Source organism: Myodes glareolus, chromosome 4 (assembly GCF_982192425.1).
Source record: "Myodes glareolus chromosome 4, mMyoGla1.1, whole genome shotgun sequence".
Taxonomy (NCBI): Eukaryota; Metazoa; Chordata; class Mammalia; order Rodentia; family Cricetidae; genus Myodes; species Myodes glareolus.
Genome location: NC_142029.1, coordinates 21,294,085 through 21,309,666, shown reverse-complemented (window position 1 = coordinate 21,309,666; position 15,582 = coordinate 21,294,085). Strand labels below are relative to the sequence as shown.

The 15,582-nt window shown below is 46.6% G+C and overlaps 1 protein-coding gene and 1 long non-coding RNA gene across 2 annotated transcripts in view; one reads left to right on the top strand and one right to left on the bottom strand.

Annotated features, from left to right (window-relative positions):
- Coro2b (coronin 2B) overlaps positions 1 to 15,582 on the top strand; it is a 109,038-nt gene that overhangs the window by 22,140 nt on the left and 71,316 nt on the right. The window lies entirely within an intron of this gene.
- LOC146894561 (uncharacterized) lies at positions 2,541 to 12,255 on the bottom strand. The gene is made up of 2 exons (XR_015001752.2): positions 12,214 to 12,255; positions 2,541 to 3,231 (listed from the first exon to the last, which is right to left on the bottom strand). It is a non-coding gene; the product is annotated as an uncharacterized LOC146894561 (long non-coding RNA).

The following is a 15,582-nucleotide window of genomic DNA, read 5'->3' as shown; positions in this document are numbered from 1 at the left end:
ACAAGCTTTGAACCCCCAGTTTCCACATCAGGAAGTGGGGAGAACATAGGCAGACGTGTTGTGAGCGCTCAGTGTGTTTTACGTGTGCAAAGCACCTGGTACAGAGTATCTCGGGTGAATACTCTGCAGACCCGAGCCGTTCCTCTCACCCTGACTATGTCTGCTCAAGGCTGTCACTGCGGAGCCCCCAGCATTGCTCAGAATGTCTTGGGATCTCTGTTCAGCACTAGCCTCTAAGGTTAGGAAATAGGCCTGGCTCTTCATGGCCTGCCCAGCCCCAAACCATCTCTCCATTGTGAATGGACCAAGCTTGTGTCTGAGTGAGTCTGTATCATGCTGGTGAAGGCAAAGATGTCTGCTCAGAAGATATCCCTGATGGAGTCCTGCCAATCCTCAATGAGATTTCATACTATTAAAGGAAGGAGATGTGGAATCCACGTGGCTAGACTGTGCAGGCCTTCCCAGGGACACTGGCAGGATCAGGCCCTCCCTGTATATAAGCTGTGATTAAAACCGACCTTCTTACTTCCTGGTAAATTCAGTCCCAAATTTCAGCCTATCATTCCAACACCGGAAATCCCCCCTTCTGAGACTCCAAGGAGAGAAAGGAGGGCCCACAGTGCTTTTGTTATGTCTGGCTACTGCCGCTCTGACCACCATTCTCTACCATGCGTGTATTATCTTGATAGTCAGGAGACTACTAAGCAACTTTAAAGACATTTCTCAAAAGAGAGAAAAAATCCAAAGTCCCAGCTGCCCAGTGTCATTCTGGGTCCTGGGGCAATGTGGTCCAAAACTGTATAAACCATTATCAAAGACACCCAAACTAAAGAGGTGTCTGCCTTTTGGAGAGCAATTTGGCAACATGTATCACAAGCCATAAAAATGTCCACATCCTGTGACCTAGTAATCCCACTTCTGGGAATGTGTCCAAAGGAAGTAATCCAACACAGAGAAAGGCTCTGAGCATCAAGATGCTCAACACAGACCTATTTATACAGCCCCAAAGTGGAAGCAGAAAAGGGGCCTGACAACAGGAGGCTGGCTGAGTGCATTAAGTAGTATATATCCTTGGAACATTCTGCAGCTGTTAAAAATTATAATACCAAGGGTTGAGGAGATGGCTTAGCTGGTAAAGTTTATGCCACACAACCACTAGGGCCTGAGTTCTGATCCTCACATCCACCCCCTCCCCAGACACACACACACACACACACACACATACGCCAGACATGATGGTGCTTTGTAGTCAAAGGCCTGGGAAAAAGAAACAGAAGGATCCCTGAGGTTCCTTGGCCAGCCTGGCCTACTTGGCAAGGTCCACGTCAGTGAGAGGCCCAATCTCAGAAAAACAAAGTAGACAGTGTCTGAGGAATGGTAGCTCTGGCCTCCACAGACACATGCACACATATATGCACACATTCCTGTGCACGCACATGCATGCTCACACACACACTGATAACCCTGAAAGGCTGTTATGATAGTGTGGGAAATGGTCATGCTAAGCAGAAGCAATGGTAGGGACCGATGAGATGATTCAGCGGGTAAAGGCGCCTGCCATGTGCCTAGCTGAATGAGATATCTACACCCATGTGAAGGTGAAAGAAGAGAACCAACCCTGCTGTCCTCTGATCTCCCTATGTGTGCTGCGGTATGTGTGCCACACATATGCTATGCATACACACAACCATAAACAACGTTTAAATCTAAATGTTAAGTGAACATGGTGGGATGTGGGGTTTACGTGGGTCAGGAGGACAACCATGTCTTCAGGAATCCCAGACACACTGACGCTGAAATGCAAAGGGACAGTGAACTGGATCTAGAGGTGGGCATAAGGTGACTCCCCATGTCCTGGGGGGGGGGTGGTCTCAGTGACAGGTCAAGTAGATTGAGGGTTCCGCAGTTCTGGGTTAGGATGTTAGATCAAAATACCTGCAAGAAGCTGGAAGTTGTGGCACACGCCTTTAAATCTAGCACTCAGAAGGCATCAGGCAAATCTCTGCGACTTTGAGGTCAGCCTGGTCTATGTATATAGTTTCAGCTCAGCCAAGACTATATAGTAAGACATGTCTTCCATATATATGTACACACACACAGACACACACACACCACACAGTTCCATGAGAGACGCCAACTCAAAAAGCTAAGGTGAAGTGATAGAAGATACCAAGAGTCAACTTCTGGCTTCCACATATGCACACACACACACACACACACACACACACACACACACACACACCACGAATGTGTGCACACACACAAAATATATCCAAAAGGCGGTGGTGAAAAGGAAATTAGCAATGGTGTTTAAGGCAGAACCTTTGAGAAGTAGTCAGGATTGATTGCCATCATTAGAGTGGAGCTCCTGAGGTGCTCTCCAGCACAAAGCCCAGTGTTAGATGAATCCCCCGACTGTGGGCTTCCAAACCTCCTTTCTTTATATCATAGCAATGAAAAACAGATGAACATACCAGTCCTATGTCTACTTGCTTCCTAGTCCTGAATAGCTGTTACTTTCGGGTCTCTATGGTCTCTCAGGGAGTTAACATGTTTATTTCACTTATCAAAATGACTTGTCACCTTGCCGAATAAGATACTCTGAGGTCCCGCTGAAGAATTTCAGATTCTGTGAGGTGTAGGCTTGGGGGATGGGTCAACACAGCATGGGGACAAGCAACATCAGAGTAGAAAAGGAACAGAGACCCCACCTGTCCTCAGCCCTAACTTCAGGAGACATTAACTAACAGCCTGTAGTGACAGGTGGCACCTTGCCTTTCACACCCCAGAAGCAGCCGAGAAAAGAACCCAAGGGGGGAAGAAAAGAAACACTTGGGACAATGCTGTGTTTGTCTTCACAACAGACTGGGAAATGGTCCACATTCTGGACGGCTCAGCTGAGCAGGCACTGGGCCCTGCCACTGAGCATAGCTTGTGGGAACAGCTCTCAGCACACATGCATCTATGATAATGGGGAACAAAATCAGAGGGTCCTGGGTCTGGGGTGGAGCTGGAGAGCCAAGAGCTGTTGGGGTGAAGCACGGTGTTTGTTAAGATTGGCATACTCCCAGGTCCCTCTGGGTTGGGCTGTTCCAGCAGTTGAGGCAGTCTAGAAAGTACCCTGGACTGGGCAGAACGGGGCCATCTGGGTTCAAGACAGGGCCTGCTGATTGCTTTCTCTTCCACCAGTTCTGAATGTGGCCTCCGATCTTCACACCTTGATTGCATCTTCTGTAAATGAAGAGTAGGATTGGATTGTAGACAGATGTTTCTGTCTCCCTGGTTCTGTAGCTGTTCAGTCCCCAAAGAAACACACAGAGGCTTGTATTAACTGTAAACTGTTTGGCCTATTAGCTCAGGCTTATTATTAAATAACACTTACAACTTAAATTAAACCATAATTCTTATCTATGTTTAGCCTTGTGACTTGGTACCTTTTCTCAGTAAGGCATTCACATCTCGCTTTCTCTGTATCTGGCAGGTGACTGACTCTCTTGCCTTTCCTCCTCTCAGAATTCTCTTAGTCTGGTTGCCCTACCTATACTCCTATACTTCCTGCCTGGATATTGGTCAGTCAGTGTTTTATTAAACCAATATAAGTGACAAATCTTCACAGTATACATAAGCATTATCCAACAGCATTTCCCATTTTTTTTTTTTATTTTCAAAGCAAGAACTCTGAATCTAGTCTCTTTTGTTTAGGTTTTTTCCTTACCATTATCAACAACTTGTAACCAACACTCTAAATAAAGACAAACATCCATAATCCACTTTTGGAGAACATGGGTGTATTTTTTTAGGCTACTTCCTGCTGATCAGGGCACTGATAATCTTATGGGGATCTAAAGAAACTTTAGGATTATGTTCAAGTCCTGACTGGAGCACTCTGTGAGGCTGGATTATCCCAGTCAGCAGTCTTGAGGCTGTTCTGGATGTAGAACTCAGAGGAAACTACCAGAGGTGCTCTGAAATATTGGATCATCTGGGCTATCCTTTCCCATGGGAGATTTTTCAGGGGTCTTCCATGATCAAACCTTATTTTTCTTAGTCCAGAACGAATCCACAGCCTCTCATTTACTGTGGAAACAAAAGCAAAACCTCTTCTCCAAAGTAACATATCTTTTGACTTAAGTCAAGGCATTTTCAAAATATATAGGTTTATAATCAAATGCCTTTTAGCAGCTGTTGCTCCTTCCTCAGCAGTCAAACAACTCAAAGACAACACAATAACATACAGTATCCAGACTCTCTGTGTATTTTCCTTCTTTATGTGGCTTTTTTCGCACCCTATTTTTTTTATTTTTATTTTTAATTTTTTTTGAGACAAGGTTTCTCTGTTTATCTTTGGCTGTCCAAGAACTCACTCTGTAGACCAGGCTGGCCTCGAACTAATAGAGATCCACCTGCCTCTGCTTCTCAAGTGCTGAAATTAAAGGCATGTACCACCACACCTGGCTACTCTATTTCTTTTTAAAGAATTTTTTAAAAAGACTTTTTCTATCCTTTTTCTTTTCTCTCCCAAGTCTTTGCATATTTTCAAACACACTGTAAACCACTTAGAGTTTTTCCATCTGAATCTGTCTTTACTGTATACCTCTATCTTTTTCTGACCACATGCATCTTTAATCTGCTAAATTGCATGGCTAGGATTAAAGCTATGGTTTTGGTGCCTGGCTTCACCCAATTCCTTAGCTTCCTGAGAGTCTAGCCTCATGGCAGAGGTACTGGTGGAAGCCAGATTTATTGTCACAACTCTGTGGAGTTTCTAGGTCCATGTCACCACAAAGAAGCCTGATTTTAGCTGCTTATAAACACCATTTGAGTGTTTGGTGACAGAACCTCTTAAAAGATCTGTGAGGTTTTTGCTGCTAATGCTGAATCAGAAAGCCTCTCTTAAAGGAGCCACGCCTCTGCTCAATGTCAGAAAACCTAGCCTACAGGAATAAAGATGGTTACCAAGAATCTGTGTTTGACTCTGTTCTTGTCTGTCTAGAATCCTTTCTTAAAAATCTCAGGCTCATGTGGAAATTCTTGCCAAATGTTTGGGTACCAATTGTAAACCATTGGGTTACATGGGGCTCAAACCCACGGCCCTGAGATTAAGAGTTTCCTGCTCTACCGGACATGCTCCTGCTCTACCGGGCATGCTCTAGAAAGGAATATAAGGCAGTAGGGGACAGCTCTTAATCTAAGTCTCATTCTGAGATTCATGGAGGCAGGATTGCTGCTTTGTACTGAGGAAGAGGTAAGAGCCAGTGACTGACTGTTTTGCTTTTCTGACCTTCAGGATGAACCCCAATATCTGTCTCTGTGTTTTTATTAATTGTGCTACATTGGATGGTGTCTGCCTCTCTCCAGCTCCTCACTTGGCACTCCCAACATGGCTTCTAACTGACCCCGGCTGCTCTGCTTTTGTTGCTCATTTGTTTCTCTTTGCCTGAATTCCTGACCCTGCTCCAGAATGTCAGGGCCACTCCCAGGGCTGTAGATGGAAATTTCTGTCCTGCTTGGTCCCTCAGCAGTTCAGTACTCAAGTAACACACAGAGGCTTATATTAATTATAAATTGTTTGGCCTACTAGCTCAGGCTTATTATTAAACTAGCTCTTGCAACTTAAATTAACCCATAATTCTTACTTATGTTTAGCCACATGGCTTGGCAACTTACTCGGTGCAGCATTTTCATCTTGCTTCCTCTGCATCTGGGTGACGACTGTAGACTGAGCCTTTCTTCTTCCCAGAATTCTCCTAGTCTGGTCGCCCTGCCTATACTTCCTGCCTGGCTACTGGCCAATTAGTATTTTATTGAACCAATACTCGAGTGCAAAATCTTTACCAGCTAAAAGAGCATTATCCCACAGCACTGGGCTGTAGAGAGAAAGCTACAGTCAGGTTCCCCAGAGATTCCTGTAGCTAGATCCGAGAGAGTGAGAGGTAGAGGCCTTGAGTTGCAGCTATATGCTTTCTACCTGAGCTGGGACTCTCAAAACCAGGTCATCCACACCCTGCACCCATGTGGTGTCATGAAAGTTTGGAGAAGTTAGATTTGGGATGTTCTAATAGAGATTCAAAGTAACATGACCAAAACAGAAGTATGGTTACCTGTCATTCACAATCTAGAAGTAAGTGTGCTAACCATTAGGATGGCTCCCCTTTTCTAAGCTGTAGAGGCCCAGGTTCCTTCTCTCTCATTGCTCAGTCTCTAAAATGACTCCCTGGAAACTTCACAGTTCTCTCCATGTGAAGTGAGGATAGCAGAAGCAACTAACTTCCCTTCCTCCACATATTACCAGGGGCTGCTAGTAGTAATTATCTAATTGGCCAGACTTTGTCTTGTAACCACATGCTAAATTGCAAAGGTTCTTGGGAAATGTAGTCCTTTCATCCCCAGTTAAAAACTAAAGCTGTAATTAGGTGAGACCAGGACAGATATTGAAGGAAAATGAGCCATCTCAGCTATTAAAAAACAAAACACAACAAAACAAAACAAAAACCCTGCAAACTCAGTGCTTCTGGGCTTCAAACATCTGTGTGGTGATAGCAGCCACTCATTAGCATGGCTTATCAAATTGACATATGTCAGAATAAATCAAACATGAGACCTCCCCCCTCCCATCTTAGACCTCTCAGCTGTCTTTCATAACCTTGAAGGACCGATCTTTCATCCACTGGCAGATAGCAAGGCTCTTTGTTTATTTGTCTTCCCTTTCGAGGCAGGTTCTCCCATAGCCCAGGCTGGTCTCTGAACTCTCTGTATAGCCTAAGATGCCCTTGACCTTCTGATCTTCCTGCCTTCACCTCCTGTGAGGGATTTGATTACAGACACAAGCCATCATGCCTGGTTCTGTGGTGCTGAATCTGGAACTCAGAGCTTTGTACATGCTAGGCCAGCATCCTACAAAACCCCACCCTAACTGCTTTGGCTTCTTCAAGACTGACAACACAGTTTCATAGATTTCTGTTTTATTTGCAACTAAAGCTTACTTTCAAACATGCTCCTGACTTCAACAGGGGTTATCAGACCATGCATTTAAAAACCTAGATTAGAATAATCCTAGAGGTTATTGGGTCTGAGACCTGGCATCTGCTAAGATGCCTGCCTCGGTCCTACCCCTAGCCAAGATCCTGTGTATATGCCTGTGTCTATGGCTGTAGCTGCAGAGGGTCTCAGTGAAGACTCTTTGCCCTGTACCATCTTGAGGTGGCCCCAGAGTCCAATTACCAGTATTCCTGCTTTTCAACCACAAGGTGCTGTGTGTTTAGCTTCATCTTTCTAGATTTGGTTCTGGTAGCTTGTTTAATTACCCTTCAATGGTTGGTCCCTGTTTGAAACCTGCATCATTTCATTATTAGCCTCTGTGTCCTAAACGTGTGGTCTGTAACTGCGTGGATTGGGTTCTCTTGGGTGCTTATTAAAGGGTGGCGTTCAGGCTCTCATCCTGACCTCCTGAGTCACAGACTCCGGTTGGTTGGCCCTGGAGGAAGGGTCTGCACCTGGGAGAACCCTTGAACTCCTCTTTAATGTATTGGCAGAAGGATTCGAAAGCCAGTGCCGAAAGACCCCTCCTGCTAACAGCAGCTGAGTGTGCAACACCCACGCCACTCGTGGAGAGACAGACTGTATGCAGCTTCATGCTACTCAAATATCTGTCGACAGAAAGGCTGTCATCATGCAAAACTGTGAACAGCTTCTTAAAAATTTTTTGGAAGCATGTAGCGGCTGATTCGTGACATTGTTCTTGTTCCTTGTCCCTGTATGGTTTCCCCCACGCATGTGTGGGCACAGGTAAGGGAGAGAAGCCTGAGGAACCTGTGAGCCAAACAAGATCAGAAACCATGACCTAAGACTGAAAGGAGCATCCCAGAGCCTCATGAGGCAGTGACACCTGCTCATGGGGGGAGGGAGGGGGTAGAGCCAGGAAGAGTGCCTATCACCCCCACAGGCAGTCACAGGGGAGAGCAGCTAAGCCTCGAGGTCAAGGATGTAGAAGGAGGGTCACTGGGGAGATTTCAGGACTCTGCAGAGTCCTTGGGAGAATGGCCGTTTTTCCATTTCTAGCCTGTGCCCTGGGGGAGGGGCCCTTTGTCCAGTCTTCAGCCGTGACTAGAAATCATTGTGTCCTGACTATGCCCCTCACAGCCTCTTAGTGACAGGCCTGTTGTCCAAGATGCGCCCGAGGCTGGTCCAGGCCTGCGCCCATGTATTATGCAGTAATAACTGGAACAAAGCTGCAGTGTGTGGGAGCTGGCTGGGTGGAGGCAGTCTCCCCACGCAGACCTGTTTACCAGGCACTGGGAGGCGAGGAGGGGGGAACATGGGGTACTGAGTGTTAAAAACAGGCTTCTCAGAGGGGGTCCCTGAGAGGAGAGAGGCATGGATGTAGATCTTGCTGGTTAACAGAAGAGTTAGGAGAGAAATTGTCCCTCTGCTTCCTGGAACACCCACACTTTCTTGGCCATTGACAGGGCCTCTGCGACTGACTCTGACCCTAGCCAGCCAGACATCCCCTGGGATGCTTACAATGTGTCCTGAGAGTCTTGGACACCCAAGAGAGAAGATTTGAGGTGATCCCCTGATCAGAGCAAACTTAATCATTCCCCAAGGTCAAGGAACTTCTAGAGTGGATAGTCAGGTCTTGCTTCTCTAAACACCCTAATCCAGAGCCTGGTACGGGGCGTCTCCATGGTGAGTGTGGAATGTGGAAGAGTTACTGTTCCGCTCCTGTGTGCCTGCAGCTTGGACAAGCAGATGCGATGCGCTCTGGGAGTTTACATCCTCCCCAGACCATCACGATTACTGTTGCTGTTGCCATGTGGTACTGGGAACTGAAATCGGAGCTTTGTGCATGCTGAGAAAATGCTCTACCAGTTGAGCTACTTCTTCAGTCCTTTTTCTGAAATGGGATCATTGTAAGTTGCCCAGGCTGCCCCTGAACTCACAGATAGCCCAGGCCGGACTTGAACCTGCAATCCTCCTCCCTCAGTTGGTTTATCCTACCATGCCTGCCTCTCCGAAATTTCTCTTGATGAGGTTTTCATTCCCCAAGTGGTGATATTAGGAAGTAGTGATTTTAGGCGGTGATTTTTACATCACAAGAGCAGAACCTTTCATGAATGGTTGGTTGAGTGCTTGTCTAGCATGCATGAGGCCCTGGGTTCAACACCCAGCACTAAATAAGTGATGTAAGGAGGTCCGCACATGTAATCCCAGCAGTTAGGAAGTAGAATCAGGAAAATCAGAAGTTCAAGGTCACCCTTGGCCACATATAGAGTTTAAGGGCAATTGGGGACATATGAGAGTCTCAAATTTTAATTAAATAAAGACTGCCAGGCCTTTACCCCTTCCACCATGTGAGAACACAACTAGGAGTTTTTCATCCATGTGCCAGAGAGTGGGCCTTCACCAGATACCAAACTGTTGGCACCTGGGCCTCAGAGTTCCCACTGTGTATAAGCCACCCAGTCTAGAACAATCAGGATGGGCTGATTGATGCCTACTGCTGATGAGCGATGCAATGATGCTCCAAACAAGGGGAGTGGAGGGAGTAGTCATGGGAGAGAGCCGGCCCTGGGAGATGGGATGCAGGGCAGTTTGTGATGGGATGCAGGGCAGTTTGTGATGGGATGAAGGGCAATTTGTGACGGGGTGCAGGGCAGTTTGTGACGGGATGCAGGAGAGTTTGTGATGGGATGCAGGGCAGTTTGGGATGGGATATGGGGCAGTTTGTGATAGGGTGTGGGGCAGTTTGGCATGGGATGCAGGGCAGTTTGTTAACACGGCTCCTGCCCTCCTCAAGTGGCCCTATCCACTTGAGGTCTCCTGTCCTTGGAAAAAACCTGTCCTGATAGAGAAATCCTTGCTTAGTTTGGTTAGGTGAATTCCCAAGGCCTGGTCTATAGCTGTGCTAAGAACAGCATAATGAGAGGCCTAAGTAGGTCACAGCTGGGAACCTCTGATCAAACGACCTCAGATTCCCGTGTAAACCAGGGCCTTTGCCCCTTCTCTACCTACAGGTTACCATATTTAATGGGGCAGGGAGAGTTAAGATCTCAGGGACTGGGTATCACTGTGTAAAGCAGGTACCTTGCAAGTGGGGGGTCCTGGGTTCAACTGTCGGCACACACACACACACAAAACCCTCAAGCAGGATGAGCATTGCTTGAAAAAGCTCCTCTTGCCCTAGTTTTCTTTTCAGAGAGAGAGTTAGCTTTTTAAAAGTCATATTTATAGACTTCCGAATTTTACTGTGACTCCCACTGAAGAGAAAGGCCTCTCTCAAGGTCATTCAGCCTCTGTCCCTCGTTGCCTGGCTTGCCTGGCTTGGTCTTAGAACACTCCCTCAATTGTCTAACAGACCCAGATTTAAGAATTCCCCTGAATGCTGTGGGCCATTTTAAGAATCTTCTAGGTAAGATCCACCGTGTGACAGGCCATGAGTGTGCCATGCCAGCTTGTGAAACACAACATGCTCGGCCAATTCTAGCCAGAGCCATCCACGGCGCATGTGCATGAAGGCCTGGTTTACTGAGAGCCGGGAACTGGCTCTTGAGTGTGGAGCACCATCATTATATGCGGGAGTCAGATAGGTCCGTGGGGAGACAGGCAAGAACTGGTACACTGTGTACAGAACTCACACAGCCAGACGCTTCCAACTGTGCAGATCTGGGAGGGGATTTGGAGCTGGGGGCTTACAAGGAGGGTGTGTGGAAGCCATGGTTGAAGAGAGAGCATGAATGTTCATATGTGTCCATACACACATGCTCTCAGTCAACTGAAATCTGAGGTGACAAGGGACTTAGCTGGACAAAAAGCTTACTGAAATGAATGTCATCCAACTTACAAAAATTTGGGGGAGTTTGGACACTGAGAAGAAGAAATAGACTGAGGGGTTCTATTTTTTTATCTGGGAGAAATCGCTGAGGTGGAAGGAAAGGATTTGTGGGAAGGTAGAGGAGAGAAGGAAGGGCACACATCATGAACACTTCCTAGGTGTTCATCTTGCCTCATTCAATACTCCCAGTCAAAGGCAAGAAGAGGGGTGTTATAATCTAGCTGCCAAAATGGCCACCAGGGTCGGAGAGGTTCAAAATGACTGAGGGATCGTCTGGGCACAGATGCAGCCTAGGCCCGCCAGTCTCTCAGTCCCCACCTGCCATTGCACAGTCAAGGCACTGGAGAGTTGCAGCTAGGGACCCTGGAACCCAGAGATAGAAGAGCAAGGGATAGGTGTGCTGGCCACTGCCCTCCCCTGCATATCTGCAAACCCTGGCGCTGGCCACTGGCTCCAGTCTCCTCCTCAGAGGGTCTGACCTGCTTCCAGACAGTCTCCGTTTATGATCTGATGTGTCCCTCGAAAGACCTAGATCTATCTAACTTACTCAGAAAGTCTGTTCCAGGTCTCAGTTCCATGTTGGGCCTCTGCATTCCCACCCAGGAGAGGAGAAATGGGCCAGCATGTAAGCACAAGTGTGCATCAGGAGAACTCGAGAGTGTGTGGGTTCACTGTCAGCAAGCTCAGCAAGGAGAGCTGCATCAGGTGGACACAGGCTCTTCTCCTCACTCTTCCCCTCCCCCATCACTCCCATTTCCTAAACTTCACGGTGAGTCTTAGGTAAGCAGGGACTAAGGCACTTTCTCCTGTTCACACCCAGCAGCCTCAATCTCAAGGCTCCATTTAAGGCTTGCCATCCCGCAATGTCAAGAGGGTCCCTGAGAAGTTGTGGCAGAATGCTCATGAGCATCGCCCTCTGATTTCCAAACTTTCTGGCTCACTCGAAGAAGCACTAATTGAGCAGCTAATGTGTGTCAAGATCTGCATTAAACAGTGGCGACAGAGATGACCCAGGATAAGTCCTCACCCTCCAGGAGCCCAGGCTGAGTGCTGTGGCATTCAGTCTTGTGGAGCTACAAGGCCCAGTAAGAAAATTACTTCATGGACTGGGTGTGGAGATCAGTTGTACAGCAATTACCTAGCACAGTCTAGGCTGTGGGCTCAATAGTGGCATCACACAAAAAAAGTGTAACATGACGGGCCGGCTTGTTGGGGTTTCTGTCCCTCCAGGTACCCTACAGCCGGCAACTCCCAAGGAAAAATCACACACAAGACTCCATAAGGTTATAAACTGATTGGCCCATTAGGTCAGGCTACTTATTAGCTCTTATAACTTATATTACCCCATTATCCTTATCTACGGTAGCCATACGGCTCAGTACCTTTTCCAGCAGGGCAGCTTACATCTTTCCTCTCCAGTGGTCTGGGCAGAACTGACGGAGGGAGCTTCCTGTTTTCCCAGAATACTCCCAGTCTCTTTGCTCCACCCCTACTTCCTGTCTGGCTTTCCCGCCTATACTGCCTGCCTGGCCAATCAGCGTTTTATTAAAATATGATTGACAGAATACAGACAGTTCTCCCACACCAAAAAAGGAAGAAGGAAGGAAAACAGAGGGGATGAAGGGAAAACATACTGTGTATGTTGTATATACAGAAACTAAATCAAAAGCGGTGTCGTGCACACCATGCACACTGTGCTTCTACTCTGCTTCACTAAAGAAGAAAAAAGAAAACCACCCTGGGGTGTCAAGATGGCCCATCAAGTAAAGGTACTGGCCTCTAAACCTGACAGCTCACGTGAGTCCTGGGCATCAAATCCAAGAGAAGCGATTTTCACAAGTTGTTCTTTTATCCCCATAAGCACACCATGGTAGATGCACAAACACCAGCTCGTATGTGTGTGCGTGTGTGTGTGTGTGTGTGTGTACACGTGCATGCACATAAAATAAATAAAATTATAATTTAAAATTTTTAGATGTACTGTTTAAAAAAAATTACTGATCAAAAAGCATCTTTCTAATTGGATAAGCTCCTAGTAGGAGGCAGGCCTCCAGCGTGAGACACCAGTCAGTATTTTCTGTGTTATGGATTGTATTGTATTTAATTCTATGCTGTGGGAAAAGAGAGCAAGGAATGAGTTGTTTTGATTGAGAAATCAGAAGCTATCCCCAGTTCAAGTGGCACTTGAACCTGATCCAGAAGTGTGCTGGGAATTCAGTAGACAGAAAGGGAGGCTGCGGCCAGACGGAAGCTCCCGCAGGAACATAGGCTGCAGGATCAAGGAGGCACCAGATGTGCCTGACGCGGGCACCAGCTTCTAGTCATTAGACTCAGTGTGCTGTCATCCTGGGCATGGACACGAGGCCTCTTTGCGTCTTTATGAAATGAAATAAGGCTGTGGAGACCCAGAGAGGCTGTGTGTCCTGCCCAGGGGCATGGTAGGAGAGCCGAATTTGGATTCGGGCATTTACTTTGGGTTTAATTCAAAGAAATGCTGGAGCACAGGCTGCGATTTTGTTCAGTGTCATTCTGTAGGTAAGAGGAGGACATCGTATTTTTTTTTGAGAAAGACAAATAACCTGATCAAAAAAAAATTTTTTTTTTTTGGAGAATCACAAATGTACATTAGGAGACAGGCTTTCTTTGGGGGAATCACTTATGTATAGGTGATGGAGATCAGGGCAGCTATCATTTTTCTGCCAGGTCAGCAGCTTCAACCATCTTTAATTTGCAGTGTTTCTCAACCTTCCTAATGCTGCGACCCTTTAATACAGTCCCTCATGTTGTGGTGACCCCCAACCATAAAATTATTTCACCACTACTTTATAACTGTAATTCTGCTACAGTTATAAATTGTAATGCAAATATCTGATATACAGGATCTCTTATACGTGAACACCCTCCCTCCCCCGCAAAAAAAGAAAGGGATCACAACCTACTGGTTGAGCCCTGCTGCTTTAGGGACGTCGGTGATGACATTGCTCCACATCACATGCTGATGAGAATAAAAGGAAAACAATTCATGTTTTCTTTTTTGCTTTTACTGCTGGGAAGCTCGGAACCCCAGTCTATGGTACCGTTTGTCCCAGGAAGCCCTTGAGAGCTGTAGTCCCTCTGTGGACTCGTTTTGCTTTGCCTTGGTTCTCTAGCCTCATCATCCTTTAGCCTTAATTTCATCATTTTCCTTTTCATGCTCTGTAAGATGTCATTTTAGTGCAGCGTCTTACGAGTAGACTTCATCTGAGCTGGGTGGTGGTGGGGCACGCCTTTATTCCCAGCACTTGGGAGGCACAGCAGGAAGAAGTCTGTGAGTTCAAGGCCAGCCTGGCTACAGAGCGAGTTCCAGGACAGCCAGGGCTACACAGAGAAATCCTGCCTCAACCTCCTCTACACACAAGAAGAAGAGTAGGCTTTAACTAGACCACATGGAAGTAACAGGAGTTTGTTTCTTCTCAGGAGAAATTAGGAGAAGGGGGGATTTCTGGGCATTTGTCCAAGCGCCAGGTGATTGACAGATGTGGTCCTTATCTTGAAGGGTCCTCGTCCTTGCTTTTTGAGGAATGACCAGGGACCACCAGCGTCATGAAGATAGATTCAGAGGCCCATGAGCGTGCTTTGGTTTAATTGTCATGTATGTATTTAGTCTTTATCAGTGCTACCGAGTCTAAACTTGCTGAGAAGGAGGCTCAGGCAGCCGCTTAAGTGTCAGAATGAGACAACTAAAAGAAAGGTCTAAGAGCTGGGGTGCGGTGTACTTTCCCAGCACATCCCAGCATTGCAGAAAAACAAACAAACTTGACTTGGGGGCTGGGACAGTAGCTAGATGGGCAAAGTGCTTACCATGCAAACATGGTTCAAGACCCAGAACCCAAGATGTTGTGGCACGCCCTTGTAATCCCAGCACTGGGGAGGTGGAAACAGGAGGATCCCTGGGACTCACTGGTCCAGCCAAACAGTGAGCTCCAGGTTCAGTGAGAATAACAACTGAGGGAGATAGCTGAAAATGACTTCTCTCCTGCACATACACACGCATGTGCGCACACACATACACATTTACGCGCGTGCGCGCTCGTGTGCGCACGCACACATACACACTTACACACACGCACATGCATGTGCACACACACTCACAGTGTCCAAACAAAATGTTATTTGTATGGTTGGTAGAAATGGTGAAAGTTGTTGGGCAGTAGTGGCATAAGCGGGGTGTTGGTGGTACAAACCTATAATGTCAAGACTTAGAGGTAGGCAGATTTCTGTGAGTTCAAGGCCAGCCTGGAGGTTTCTCTCCCACCTGCCAATTCCCAAATAACCACTCTGAGTTTGTAATATTAATTACAAACTGTTTGGCCTATTAGCTCAGGCTTATTATTAGCTAGCTCTTACAACTTAACCCATTTCTGTTATTCTATATTTTACTACAAGGCTTGTGTCTTGTTACCTCTCATTTCGCTTCTCTAGTGGCTGCTAGCATTTCCCTCGACTCCATCTTCTTTCTCCCTGTATTCAGTTTGACTTTCCCACCTAGCTATATTCTGCCCTGACATAGGTCAAAGCAGCTTCTTTATTAACCAATGACAATAAAAAATATCCACAGCATACAGAGGGGCATCCCACAGCAACACAATGAGTTCCAGGACAGCTAGAATTGTTACACAGAGAAACCCTGTCTCAAAAAATAAAAACAAAACAAAAAAAGGGTGATGGTTGTGCCACCCACATAGCAACATTTGGAAAATTCTACCCCCATT